This window comes from Phyllostomus discolor, chromosome 3 (genome assembly GCF_004126475.2).
Source record: "Phyllostomus discolor isolate MPI-MPIP mPhyDis1 chromosome 3, mPhyDis1.pri.v3, whole genome shotgun sequence".
Classification (NCBI taxonomy): Eukaryota; Metazoa; Chordata; class Mammalia; order Chiroptera; family Phyllostomidae; genus Phyllostomus; species Phyllostomus discolor.
In genome coordinates, this window is record NC_040905.2 from 19,869,561 (window position 1) to 19,885,059 (window position 15,499).

At 36.2% G+C, this 15,499-nt stretch overlaps 1 protein-coding gene across 1 annotated transcript in view; it reads left to right on the forward strand.

Moving 5' to 3' along the window:
* Nucleotides 1–3,626: 3,626 nt before the first annotated feature.
* The window catches only part of CDH12 (cadherin 12), a 337,470-nt gene continuing 325,597 nt past the window's right edge, over nucleotides 3,627–15,499 (forward strand). Inside the window, exon 1 of the mRNA XM_028514401.2 lies at nucleotides 3,627–4,246. The gene's annotated coding sequence lies outside the window, so the exon portion shown is untranslated. The remainder of the gene's footprint in view (nucleotides 4,247–15,499) is intronic.

The window sequence follows — 15,499 nt, forward strand, 5'->3', positions numbered from 1 at the left end:
TATTTTCAAATTAACCATATCTATTTAGAGTAGATTCATTTTCCTGTTTAAAGCACAAACAAGTTATTATTCTTGAGGATGACATAGTTGCATTGCAAAAGATATAAAATTTTTTGAAATTGAGCAGTTTGTGCTAATGCAATTACATCTTTTGGAAATTCTAGATTGAATTTGTTTTTTAGACTAAAGTTTACTTTTGTTGATTTTTATTTTCTGCTAAAATATACATAACTATTGTGGTTAAACTGTTATGATATCATATTTTATCAGTCACAAAGCAAAAGTTTTAAGGATGTAAACATGTCTTTTGCAAGTCATTAAAAACAAGGTAATTTTTGCATTATTTTGCAGGCACATATATCTGATGGTTTTAATGTTTGGGAATTTCTAACTATCAAGGTTTTACAGTTTTAATTACTTGATTTTTATTTCTGGATTTGCTCTGTACTGGCTGTGTGACATTGGTAAATTAAGTCCTCAGAGCCCTAACTTAACAATTAAAAATATTGAAAAGATAATAATGCTTGCCATTTTAATTATGATGTGTCTTGAAAAGGGAACCCTAGTGCACTGCTGGTGAGATTGCAGACTGGTACAACCAGTATGGAAAACATGGAATTTTCTCAGAAAACTAAAAATGCATCTGCCTTTTGACCCAGCAATTCCACTGCTAGGATTATATCCTAAGAACCCTGAAACCCAAATCCAAAAGAACCTATGCACCCCAAGGTTCATAGCAGCACAATTTACAATAGTCAAATGCTGGAAGCAACCTAGATGCCCATCAGTAAATGAATGGATCAAAAAACTATGGTACATTTACACAATGGAATTCTATGCAGCAGAAAGAAAGAAGGAGTTCCTACCCTTTGTGACAGCATGGATGGAACTGGAAAGCATTATGCTAAGCGAAATAAGCCAGGCAGTGAAAGACAAATACCATATGATCTCATCTTTAACAGGAACCTAAACAATAAAGCAAACAAACGAGCAAAATATAACCAAAGACACTGAAATTAAGAGCAGGCTGACAGTGACCAGAGGGGAGAGGCGAAGGAATTTCAGGGGAAAAGGAGAAGGGTTTACGGGAACAAAAATAAAGGACACATGGACAAAAACTAGGGGGGATGGAAATGGTAGAGAGATGGGGAGGGATGAGTCTGTGGGCTGGGATGGGAGTAAAGGCCAGAAAACTGTACTTGAACAATGATTAAAATAAAATTTTAAAAAAGATAGTAATGCCTACTTAATAAAATTATTTTAAGGATTTCATGGACAATAGCTACAGCTAATGTGCATGCAAAGCATCTAGAACATAACAAGTATTTCATATATAGTACCTCTAACTACCACTCCTCTATCCTGTCTTGTGTCCCCACAAATTAGTGTCAATTTCCTTTGTTACTCATGAGCATACTTCCACATCAAATCAGTTATTGTTTAACAGAGGTTAAAAAAAAAACTACCACAGAGTCACACAAACTCTTTGTAGAAAATGTTAGAATGAAAAACCCTTGGGCCCTTTGGGAACAATGAGACTGGTTATTTGGAAATACCACCAGTGCCGCCTTTTTATAATCATAGCTTTCCAGGTAGAAACTGTGGCCTATGCCTAATGTTAGAGTGCATTTTTAGTTGATGATAATCGCTAGAGGATGAGCTTCAGGTACATAAGTAGTGTCTTAAGGTTTTAAAAAGAGGTCACTCTTTAAGAGCCTCAGAATGAGGCTTCAACCAACACAAAAATCGAGTGCTTTAATTGTCTGATCACTAAACAGTGGACCCATGCACTTGATCATATTTGCACTCGCAAGTTCTGTGTTAACAACCACTCAAGATCATTGAAGAAGAAATTAGTAGTTACGTTTCCTGTACTACTTATTTACAACTTATTTATGTGCATCAATTTAAATTTAAGCAACCTCTTTTCTAGTACACTATTTTAATGCCAATTCATAATTGGATAGTGGGTTTCCTGCTTAGCAGCAGCAGAGGTTATTCTCTCTCTCCTGAGGTTTATTGACTAGTTTCTTCACCTTCAACTATCACCCTCCACCAGCTGAGGGAGCAAGAGTCCTCCTCTGCGTAGGACGCAGTTCCAACCGTCCCAGGGATTTTCACAGGTTCATCTCCCTTTCAAGTTCAAGCACGTGCTCTAGCACAACTCACTTACTTACTCTGAAGTTTTATCGTATCCAAGAGGTTCCACCACAGTGCTTATGTTTTAATGAAATGCATTTTTATAAGTTTTCTTGAGAATATATATGGCAAGCAGATTCCCCATTATATTTTGTTCATCCCTTTACTGAATTGTTTTTTCCCCTACAGTATGCAGGTTCCTACAGAAGTAACACTTGCATGAGTGTGGTTGGTAGGGTAATAATATGGGTGTAATGATTTATAGTTTTAATTTGAACATTTCACCTAAAATGCCCTATGGTGTGCTTGAGTGTGATATTGTTATGTTACAGAATTACGTGCTTATGATTTCGTAATAAAAGATTTTATAATGAAGAGGGGAATTATTTGTGCCAGATGCTATATAGAAATATTAAAATATTACAATGCAAATATCATCCCTCTCTCTTTCTCACGCACACACACTCACACACGCACGCACACACCGAGGAACTGCTAAGTGACTGGAGTGAAACCTACTTGGAAAACAGAAATGCTGAACATAGCGCACTGTCTCACTGCGAGAGGACACTTGTCAGTTTTCTCCCTGGCAATGAGATTTTTCTCACCCGTAGCCATGTAAATGACAATGTTCATCTGTTCTTTTATGTTATTTGAATAATTTGCTCCTATACCAATGAAAGTTGTCAAAAGCTAACCATTTGGAGCATTTTAGTTAAGTGACCTTTTTGAAAGAGTGAGGTCTCTTCAGGGAAGTGGTAACTTTTGATGTAAGATGTTGAAGGGTTTTTTTCCGTGGTCAGAGGCTGGGTATCCACAGGTTGTTATCAGCACATGACTCCATTTAAAATATTCGATATTTAGATTATCTCCTATCCTTGTTTTTGTGTTTGGTTGGTTTTAGACAATTAATATTTTAACAGATAATAGAAATGTCTCAGGTGTGATGTTGTAATTTCCTATGTTACTCAGGTAAGTAGTATAATACAAACATTTGTGCAAGTGTGATGCTAATTAAAAATATGATTTGCAAAACTACAGAAACAATGCTGTATTCTCTATGTCTTGGTTGGAGTCCTTTGTCTTTAAGAAACTGTCAAACATGCTCGTTTACTATGAGTACTTCCTTTTTTAAGTAGATTTTATTGATTGTGCTATTACAGTTGTCTCATTTTCTCCCCTTTATCTCCCTCTGCCCTGTACCCCGCTTCCCTCTAGCATTCTCCCCTTAGCCCATGTCCATGGTTCACACACATAAGTTCTTTGGCTTCTCCATATCCTGTGCTATTATTAACCTCCCCCTGAATACTTCCTTTTTATAAATCAGAGACTTGCACTCTGGAGGGTTGTGATAAACCTATAAATTCATTTTGCTTAGACAAAGGTTGGAGTATGTACCAGGCTTGGGGCAAAGACAAACACAGCTATCTCTTTCATCACATTGCTTTAAACATTTTCAGCTTTCGGCTTGCCTTGCAAATCATCTGTATCAGTCAGTCTATTAATTGTTTTGCTGTACCTGATATCTAACAGGAGTGTACCTTACAAACCAGCAGGAGAAAGCCCATTTGTTAAAGTCCTCCCAGGGTTTAACACTGTGGTTAATCTCCTTGCAAATTATAGGCATAGTTTTGTTCATCTATTCCGCTGAAAAAGACAACATTCCCAAGTGGCCTTGGTGCCTTTTCCCAGGAGACCCGCCGACCCTCCGCGTGAGCCGCCTGTGCACTAGGAGCAGTCCGGTCCTTGATAATCAGGTCAACGATTATCCCCAACTCGGGAGACCTGCGAGGAGCCGATCACAGCGGTTAGGGAGCCACCAAATGCAGCTCGTTCACTGAGGATCTCCCGTTCAGGAATATCGCTTAGTCCTCACTTACTCACTCGAACCTCCGAGGATTTCAGCTTTTTTCTTTCTTTCTTTTTTTTTCTTCTTTTTTTTTTGTTCCGGTCCTTTTAGACAGTGAGGGGTTCAACATAAACGGGAAAAAGAGGCACAGCATGCAGCTACTTGGAGGGTGTTGATTGAAAACTTGGATCTCCCCACCCCATTCACGGTTGATTTGACTGGTTTCTCACCTCGTTCACAGAGAGTATTTCAATTAAGGTAAGTGCTGCTGGACCTGGGTGACTGCATCGCGCTGAATTTCTGCATTGAAAGTTCTGACTGACTAAACCGACGGTCTGCACTGCAGCAAGTGACTGTTTATGTCAGGAAAAGGCATAGTTTAGAAGCCAGGGTCCTAGAGAGAAACCGGCATGTGGATCATGCCATTCCAGACCATTTCTTTTGAAGTAATAGCACCCTGCCTTACAGCAACAGAAAAGAAAATATGACAAAAAGAGTTCATTTCTCATTTTACCTTTTTAATAATCTAGAGAACTATGCAGGGCTAAAGTAGCTTGATTTTAATTGAAGCATTTTGTTGATGTCATATGGTAAAATCTCTCATTCTAAAAGCTTCCAAGTTAAATTAGATGGAAAGAAAAATTTGCAAACGAGAGTTGAAATCTTGTGCAGCTTTCTACTTTAACAGCAGTCCTGAGCTTTCTTTGGGTTAAGGAATTGGGACTACACCCTTGAATAATTTAATAGTTTTCATTAAAGAATTAAAATCTTAATGATAAAGTTTCTGATGTAGCTATTAAGAAAAATGAACTAAAGACAATTGTTATATGACTGATATGATTTATAGTTTTAATCCATGAGAGAATAATTTATGGCATAGATCAATAAGAAAGAAAGTGAAGAAAAGTTAGCTTCTTCAGAAAGAATTCTTCAGTAAGAGATTAAGTTTATGTGTTTGTTGAAACCATGGCTTCTGTGTTTGAGGTTGCAGTTTGTTAACCAACCGGAGTGCAGTGAGGTAATGCTTGCATTTTACACAGCTCAGGCCAACTGTCACCTCTGTCATTTAGGTAAACTAGTCCACATTATTTCTTCAAAATACATTTTCATCATAAGCCTGTTAAAAATGTATACAGAGAACAAAAGCAACTTTTCTCCAGAGTTTGATTGAATTATGTGAACTTTCTCTTTTCTACTTTGCTGTGCACATACAAATATAGCCTCATGGTTTTAGCCAACATTATGATACATTTCTATGTAATCGAGAATTATAAAATCATTCTATTACTGTAATTATAAATGAGCGATAGATTGGTTAGCACCCTAAACACATGAGTGAATAATAGCAACCACTTCTTATGTAATGCTTATACTTCACTTTTCGGATGATGAAACATCCATCCTTTAAAATATAAATATATATCATTATAAGATACAGACTTACAAATATTGAATTTCAATAACTAATCAGTTATGCTAAAGCACTATGGAAATATCTATCTGCTTTTGTGTAAGGATTTATAATGGTATCTTTAATGTGCTTTGTAGAATGAGAACTCATATTTCATGACATGTTGATTCCACCTTCCTCTTGTGGGTATCCTGATATGGGACATTTTATTAAGTTGTTAGAACATGGCTTCTATTAATCGGGTATCTTTCTGAAATACTCTGGAGAGCTTTTTAGGCTAATGCTGGTCTTATTGCTTCCCCACAGGAATAAACTGTATTTAGAATATCCGTAGGGGCTGCCTTGTACTTGCTGGTTGTGTGTGTGTTTTCAGCCAAAGCCTGAAGACATTTGTGCGCCTCTGCCGCACTGAGACTTCCCTTTTCTCTGGGGGAAATCGTTTCTCGAATGATTCAATGAAACCGGAGAGAAGAGTGTGTTGACCACAGTTACTGTCACTGGGTCTTTGGAGTTGTCATTTTTCAAGCAACTTTTATAAACAGGAAGAGGCAACACTAACCAAATAAGTTCACATTTGATAGTAACAAAACTGGTACATTGCTAAAAACACCTCTATATTTTGGACTATTCCTTGTGCCACGTTCAAAATTGATGGTGGTATTCTACCCAATGAAGTTTTACGAAATGTGTTACTTGATGTATTGACCATTGAAAGTATGGGTAGTGTATGATGAACTATTTATATTTAAAAATAAAGATATCTATAATTTTAATCAGAACGATATATGTAAAGTTGAATGGGTTTACCATTATAGGTATTGTCTTAATTTGCATTATACAGGCTGAAAGGGAATGAGTAAAATCTTGTGTACAGTTCAGAATTAGGAACCATTTATATCCTGTAGCACCTGCCTCCTCAATCAGACTTCCTTTTTTTCCAGTCATATTATGCCTAGGTGCCACCTTACGTCCAGGTTCTATATTGAATCCCATTTTTCATCCATTTGGCAGTAATTTTTTTACTGTGAGATCAGAAAACCTCTTATAGGATAACCTCGCTTAGAGTAAGGGGTTTCAAAATTTAAATGAAATAAGTCTGTTAAAACTTTATAAATGCTGCCTTAAGATGTATAACCTGTTCTTCAGAATGAGGTATTTTCGATAAAAGACAGGGAAAGGGGCAGTGTCTAACATGACCACTAAATGCCAGACAGCTAGGGTCCAAACTTTATGTGTATGACTGTATCATTATGAAGTCAAAATGATGACATGGAAGTTATTTACCCCAGTCTTCCAGATGAAGAGATCCAGGCTGGGAGAGGGTATGTAACTGGGCTAAGGCCATACCAGAGGTACTGGATCTGTGTTTGAAGCTCAGCTCAGGCTGTGTTTAAAGCTCACAGTCTTTATGTTGTACTTCTTTATCTCCTTGTATATGGCGTCTTTTTTCAATATTTGATGTGATGCTCTTGAATATTTCAAAATAGTTGTTAAGATAGTATAGTTTGATTATATTATCCTCAGAATAGTCTAACTCTTGGCAACCTCAAAATAAATGATTTTATAAATTTCATAGACATCAGTGTTTGAAACAAACATATATTTTATTTTTTAGATTCCGAAATAGGTTAGTGTTCAAGTCTTCGCATCAAGCTAATTCTGATTAGTATTGACAGCAAGAGCACTCTACGATATGAATAATCAGCACTGAAATTTAGTGTCTGTAATGTGTACATCTTTCCAAGGGGAGTTGACATACTCTCAGGATAAAATCAAATAAAGATAGATATGATGTGATTATTATATTAAATTTAGATTAAAAAGAAGTTAAAGAGAATTGATGTTCAGGGAAAATGATAGTCACAATATTAGAAAAAATAAAGAAATTAACAGCTGGAACTGAATGTTGAAAAGTGGATTAAAAAACCATTTCAATGTATAGGAGTCTATTTGCTCTACTGATTTTATATAAACTTCTGATTTTTACAGAGATATCTTATGGCTTATTATGCTGATATTTTAACAGTAATATGAGGGGAGCCCCCCAAAACTAGAATTATCTTCTGAAGGGTGGGCACCTTATAGTACACGCTTCCTCCACTAGGTGAGTGTTCTAGGAACCCATCTGTATCAGTCTACCAGCTGGTATTATTGTGAGAGGCTGCATTTGGATTCAGTGAATTTTTTTTCAAGACTCTTTCAACACATTTGCTCATTTCATGATTGGTGATTTATGAGCACATCTGCCCACACCATGCTGACTGTTCAGCAGTTTGTTTGTCTTTTTTTACCAAAAACAGTATGACCCTCATGCCCCACCCTCCCTATTCACCCAATCTCACCCTAAGCAACTTTTTATCTTGTTTCCCTGGTGAAAAAAATCCTCAAAGGGAAAAATTTTGCTGGTTTGGAAGAGGTAAAAAAAAATATCAGAAGCACTAAAAAGCATCAAAATCCATGCATTCAAAAACTGTTTTGAGCAATGGAGAAAATGTCTCAATAGGCGTATTGCATCAAATGGAGAGTACTTTGAAGGTGACTGAAGTTTAAACATGTAAGAATAAATACAAAATTTTTATAAATAAATTATTTTTTGGATCTCCCCTCATATACTAGACACTACAATTGATGTATTCTGTTATGATTAGAATAATAATCAAGAAATATGAATGTATAATATCCAGCCACTAACTTACTTGCCCTTCTCCAAGTGTTATGTTAAGCTATTGGCTTATTCTAGTTGTGTATAAGAATGATAGAAAACAAAGTATATAGAGATAATCTCCTTTATTACTATTCTGGAGGAATGAACATGACTTATTTTAAAAATTGATATTACAGAGGAGCTTGTTTATATTGAGTGTCCATAATGCATAGGTTTCCCCAACCAGAAAACATGACCGTGTATCTAGGACCAGCTGGCCATAGCAGATTTGACCAAAACTGAATGTTTCCAGATTGAAGACAGCCATCTCTAGAGTGGCCAGTAGCTACCCTATGGCTTTACAAAAGGACCTGCCAATAACAGATACTCTGTATTGGAAAACAAATGTTGAATTTGATGAAATTAAATATGAATAAATGTGGATAATCAGCAGTTAAAGAGTAGGAGCCAACACTGAGGAACATAGAGATAGTCTGGGCTGCAGAAACCATGAATAAATTGAAGTCATGAGGTTCGTAGGAAGGAAATAAAAAAGGCTAATCCCCTCAGGTCCATTAGGAGAGATGCATTTTTTTATTCACCATAATGACACAAGGAGAGAGTGTTCCCTTTAGGCAGCAATGAGTCTGGGTGATCCTGGGAGATCTTGGGTGATATTCCAAACATGCCATGCCGTGGTAAGGTTTTTTTCCTGCTTTTCCACATTTTTCTCTGTTGTTTCAGTCTCATTAATCAATTCAATTCACATCTGTGTATCTTACAAACTAAAAGATTATAACTGGCCTAACGTCATTTATATCCCTAGTCTTAGCTGACAGTCAATGGGGAAGAAATATATAGTGGCTGTAAGTTCAGGCTTTGGGTTCATTTACATGGGTTCAAATCCTACTGAGGGAACTTGCTAGATCATGACCTTGGGCAAATTAGTTAAGGTGTCTAAACTTTGTTCTCCAAAATGGAGATAAGAATAGTACTTATCCCATGGTAGTGTGGTGAGAAATAAAGGAGATAAATGATATAACATTCTTACCATTGCCCAGGTGCTTGGGAAATGACCATTGTTATTATAAAGAAGAAACTTTGCTATTATTTCCTCACCTTATGTTTCAAGTAGAGAAAATTAGGAACATTCTCTCTCCCTAAAATCAGTGCACAGTTGAACCTTATCAGAAGGTCCTGGAACCACTAAACATTGTGTTTATATCAGTATATTTGAACTTTAGAAATTATATATATATATATATATATATATATAAATCATATATATATATGATTTAGACAGATGAGTGGCTATTTCTTGAGAAAAGAAGATTCAGGACACAGTTTAGAGAAACCCTATTTTTGTCAATGACTATTTGCCTGCTACAAAACCAGAGTTGAATAGTTGAATCAGAAAGAATAGAGAGCCTTCAAAAATAAAAGTATTTGCTATTTTCCTACAGAAAATGTTTGTTGACTCCTTATTTAGTAGAAAAATTAATTCATGTTGCCCAATTTTTTAATTATGAGCAAAATAAATATTTGGTAGAGTATTTTTTAAATATCTTGAAGATAATTATCTAAATGTTTAATTTGAGATAGACTCAAGCTTACTTCTTCTATCTACTAACTCTTCTATATTTCACTATGATATTTAAATCCTTTAATTATAAATGTTGAAAAGTTATTTATAACCATAAAGACATGTGTATATATATATGCATATGTGTATCTATACGTGTATATATACACTTACACAAAAGTATTCCAAATTTTATATATTGATTCAATCAATAAACATAGAGGAAATGAATTTCATTGAATTTCTGCAATGAAATTCATTGTTGTTCTTCATGTCACACTTTCTTATATTTTGTATATACAGGAATCGATGACTTTGTGTCTTAAAGCAGCCAGGTCCTTGGTCTCATACCTGGAGTTCTGTTTTAGTAGTTCTGACAAATTACTCAGGAGTCACAGGCTTGATACTTCTGCACATTATTCTGGTGACATCAGAATAGACAGGTATGTGGCCAGATCACCTGGATGTAAACAAATGTCTAGGCCATTCTAACGTGCAAACGAGGTTGCAGATTGCTGCTGTCTACCGGCAGCTCCCAACGCGAACAAGCTGCATATCATCTGCCACTCTTGTTCAGTGGGTCTGGAGTGGGGCTTGAGGGACGTGGATGCTGCTGGTCAAGGAATTCTGTCCTTTTTCTGCCCCACCCCCACTTTAGGATACCCACAGGTGGGTAAAATAATCAAGGACCCATCACGAAATGGGTCCAGACTTAAGCCCAGCTCACCTTGATAAAAGGATCTCAAGGATCTCTCTACATTGAAGAGGGGTGATGGGATGTTCTGAGCCAGGTTAAAATTGAGAAACTTATTTGTTGTTGTTGTTGTTTAATTTGTTGTTGATCCCACTTACTCACTCTGGAACTAGAGTAGTTAAACATTTTAGAAAACAATGTATTTAGGTAAACATTGCCAATATAGTTAATTCTTTGCAGTTACATGGGAACAGGGCAATCGTCTTTTTTCCAACTATTTTCCAATGTGTATAAATGTTTGCCTTTAGCAACACCTGGGATAACTCCATGCCGCAGTTTAAAACTTATCAGAAAAGCTGACTACTCAGATACCATTTCAGTTCTATTCATCCCAGGAATGCAATCCTGAAGCTTCATTATTTGTCAGTTCTACTTGCTTCTTTCCCAAAACTAAGTGACAAGGGTATTGATTAAGGCTCTCCCCTCCAATTTAAACTTTTCTTGCTTTTTGATTTCCAACTGTCCCATGTTCTTGTTATTGATAAAACCTATAAAATACTAAGAATATACCATATTTCATTAACACAGACTCAAATTTTGGATAATTTATATTATTGCTTTTAATATTACAAACCTGCCCATAGAATTCCCCATTACTCTTTTATACTTTATTTCTTCTAGAATGCATAACATCATATTAACCATATGCTTTTCAATTTATTTTTTTATTATTTTTCCCAGCAATCTATTAAATATTGCAACATAAGCTCTTTGAAGGCTGTCTTATTTGTTTTTGTTTTGTTTTGTTTTTAATTCATAGCTGTAACTCAACATCTAGAATAATGCCTGGTTCAGAAAGATTCTCAGAAGCTATCTGTTGAACAAAGAATGAGTAGATATTTCCAACTAATTGCTTAATTACATGGCCTGTGTGTTAGTATTGAAGTAAGTACCTAAATAATAATAGTTTTACTCTTGCTTAAGAGTAAAATTCAAGTACCTTTCTTAAAAGACTTACCTTCCTCCACTTAATTTCTCAGTAATTATTAAGAGCTACAATTAATGGTTTAATACTGTGCTAGGCTGCTAGAGACACAAGGACAAGCCCTAGTTTCTATGTGCAGTGCACTCTGCCTATGGGTAAGGGAGCAGACAAGAAAAATAGTAGCTACAGTACAGTCTGGTGTGTGGTCATGGAAGAAACACAGAGAGTGTTACTAGTGCACCAAGAGAGTTTCTAACTCAACTCGGGGACCATGCAATCCTTCCAAGTAGTTTCCTGAGCTAGAAATTGAAGGACAGCTTGAATTTAAACAGGTGGGATCATAAGTTCCTAATAGAAGTCATAGTATGTCAAAGGCCAGACATATGATAAAAGAGTTGCTGGTATCCCCCAGGATCTCATTAATTTGCTATAGCATGACGATGGTGCATTGCATGTATAAGAAGGGGCAACTTCCCACTTACCTGTGTAAGGAGTTTGAACATCAACCCAAGGACAATGGGGTCCCTATAAAGCACTGTGAGAATGGGAGGAACAGATATATTGGTGCTCTATTTTGAATCTTACATTCTATTTTTCAGTACTTCATATTGAATATATATATATATTCAATACATGCATATACATAAAAGTTGACAAAACAGAAATACCAGAAGAAAAAAATAGTTTTTGAAAGGGCTGAAGGGAAACAAACTAAGACACTCTTAAAATTCTGTGCCAAACCTATACGAAAGTTCAGGTGTAGGAAATCGAAACAAATGAGAGGTTAAATGAATATGAATCTGGCCAATTTTGTAACTATGTGCGACTTTCAGGGACTCTGTTGCATGATTAGGTGAACAAATTTATTTTAGTTTTAATTTCAGAAAAAAATGGCAGACAATGGATGGTCGCATCTACTAGTATTGACATGGAAGAGTATTAACATGCACCTTTCTCCCGACTGTGACCCAACAGAAAGGCCCACATTTGTGTCTCTACTTTTGCTGGAAAATCACACTCAAAGTGAACTATTCCAATTAAATTTCATTAACATTCTTTGGTGGATAACATTTTGACCCTTTCATTTCAGAAGTAAAATCTAGGTGTTACTCTGCTTGGCAGAAATTCTGTCTCTTTTTTGCAGTATTTTGTTGTTAACTGTCACTAAAATTAAGTAGGGGAAGTAATTTACTCACAGAAGTTTTCTCTCACCGTTATGTACAAAACATCACCGCCTCCATTTCTTTCTACTTACTGTTCACCTAATATGCAATATTTATTGCCTGATAATGGGTTCTCCAATGAGACTGTAAGTTCTGTGAACATACAAACCTTATTTGTATTCACTGTTCAAGTCTCAGTACCTAGCTCAGTGTCTGTCATATAGATAGTGCCTATATATGGTATAGGAAGGAAAAGACAAAGGAAAGACAAGAAAGGAGAAGGAACTAAAAGAAACAAAAAACAAAAGAAGAGAAAGGAAAAGAAAATGAAAAGAAAAGAAAGGAACAGAAAAGAGAAAAGAGAAAAAAGAATAGAGGAAGGAAGAAAGAGAACAAAGAACCTTCTGATGGTAATGCCCAGTGGTCAAGTTAGAAATTCAGCAGTCATCTTTGCCTCACCACTTTCCATACCCTCTCTGAACATCCAGTCATCAAGCTTTCAATTGCACCTTCTAATTCTCTGTCACATGAATGTTCATTCTTGCCTCCCCACAGGTCACACCACCTTGATGGGTCAATTGCCCCTTGTCCCTTTTTTATATTTCTCCCCTCCACAAAATAGTGATCCCTACTGTTGGAAGACTGACCCCTCTCAACATAAACCTGATTTCATTGCACTATGTTAAAGATTTCCCTTTCAGTGCCCCCTCTCTTTCAGAATCTAACCCAAGCCTTCCTATGGCATCGTTTCTATGCAATGCTGAATGCTGCATTTTCTCTTGCCTTGCTTAACTTCTACCAGCCTATTTCCCAGCCATCTTTGGTTCCTTCCCTTGAAACTCATGATTCCTGACTCTCATATTAAGTTGACATTATATATGGTAAGATATCTTGAGCTTTAAAACTCAAGGTGTCACTTTATTGGAATAGTCTTTGGCCCCAACCATTGTAGTTGAAGTACTCCACCTTTCAGTCTCCACAGCACATTTCATGCCTCTTCCACTCCATTCACAGGACTCATTACATCATTTAAAAATGCTAAATCCCAAACTCTTCCACACCAGACTCTATGCCTGTTTCATTCACTACTGCACTCCCAGTGACAGGCACTAATGTACACAAATCTTTTGTTATAAGGAAAAAAAGGGCAGGTAATGTACTTCTCTGAATTCAAGAACCATCTTTTATTCATGAGCTCTTTCGTTCCACCTGAGCAGTTAGATTCCTGCCATTCTGAGCAGAATTTTGCTTCTCCATGTCACTTTCATAAAATGACAAAAACACAAAAATATAGTATAATTAGATTAATTCAAAAATTTGCCAGTTTCTAACCACTGAAATTTATCTAATGTATTTCATATATTATATCCACGTTTTGGACTACGTGGACACCTTATCCTTGAATGCACAGTGAAATTCGTTCCCACACATTGGTAAAGGTCACCTGTTTTCAATCAGCTCATTTCTGTGTAATAACTGGTTGACATTTCAGATATATTTGTGATCAATGAACATGCATATTTTAATTCAAAAGTCCATTCTTTTCAAAAGTACCATCGTTCTAGCTTTTTTATTTCATAAGTTGATGATATTTAGTGCAGGAGACAACAGATTCTTATTCTTAGGCTTTTTGATATTTTAAGGACAAAATAACTGATAGAACAAACAATAACAAATTTCTATACTTGAGAGAATCGGCTGTCAAAAGCATATCGTGAATATATACTATTCAATCTCATGTTTAAGCAATGATTACATTGTTTTATTTAATTTTATCATAGTTAAACTCTATTTTATTATTTATCCTTTATATGGGGTAAGGTGAAATCAATACAGATTAAACAACAGCATTAATTCGGGAAACTATGTGTCTTGCAGATACTTAGAAGCAATCTTCCCTGGAACCATAATCCTCAAAAGGAAATTGCAACCCTTGCAGAAACCGTTTGGGTCATCGGAGTCCAGGTCTCGGCATTTTTCTAAAATCCTTCACAAAGCACAAATGACACTTTAAATAGCTTGTCAGGAAAAGAAGTGACTTTTAATGCAGATCCACAAATATAATATTTTTATCAGTGCCCCTGAAGGCAAACATCTGAAAGGCAGAGAGAAGCATAATACCAAGATAAATTTGAGGACTGGTGTCTCAGGAGAAACACAATATTAAGATAATAGAGAAATATCTCATCAGAAAAGAAAAGGAGTAAAAGGTTTAATGTCCCACGATTCTATATCAACCTGGAAATCCAGTTAGACATCAGTATTTTTTTCATCTACTGGATATTGTGGCATTTTGTTTTGAGGATGTTTTAGAGAAAAAGAGCAGACCCAATTGTGTTCTAGCCTGCAGGAATGGGTCAGGGGGAGTCCAACACAGAGTTCAGCAGCAGTGAGTGAACACGCTTAACACAAAAACTTCTAGGCGAAGTAATGAAAGTGTCGCACTGCTCTGTTTAAACAACCCAAGATGGTTGTGTGATGATGGCTGTGCTGCTCCAGGTCTTGAGGAATAGATGGGTTTCTGAGACTGCCAACCTTTCTACTCACCCCCTCCCTTTTAGATCTTTCTGAGTCTAGTTTTTACAAACTCTTGGGTTATCTACCCCTTGAGACTAAGCAGCTGCACACCTGCAGACGATAGAGCCTCTTTACTGTCTTTTGTCTGTGTGTGTGTCGTAGTAGCATTCTACTCAAGAATCTGGTGATTTCTGTTTGAGTAGAAGCAGTCAAGTTAAACTGTTTTGCTTCCCAAAGCAGTTTATTCCACTTTCGGTGGAAACTGACTGGGAAAACTTTTTCCCATTTTAAGGAGAACTGTGTCCTCATAGGTATAATTTTTCTTAGAAACGTATAAGTCAAATATTCTTTGACTGCCTTCAGTTGGTTTTGAAAAAGTGGGATTATAAATTAACAAATCAAAGAGCAATATAAAAGTCTTCCTCCATATCTAGTTTATTTATCAATTTTGTCCAGGCTCTGCATCCTCAATATGTTATTGTTTCATGTATAATCAGCATCCAGTTTCAAAAATT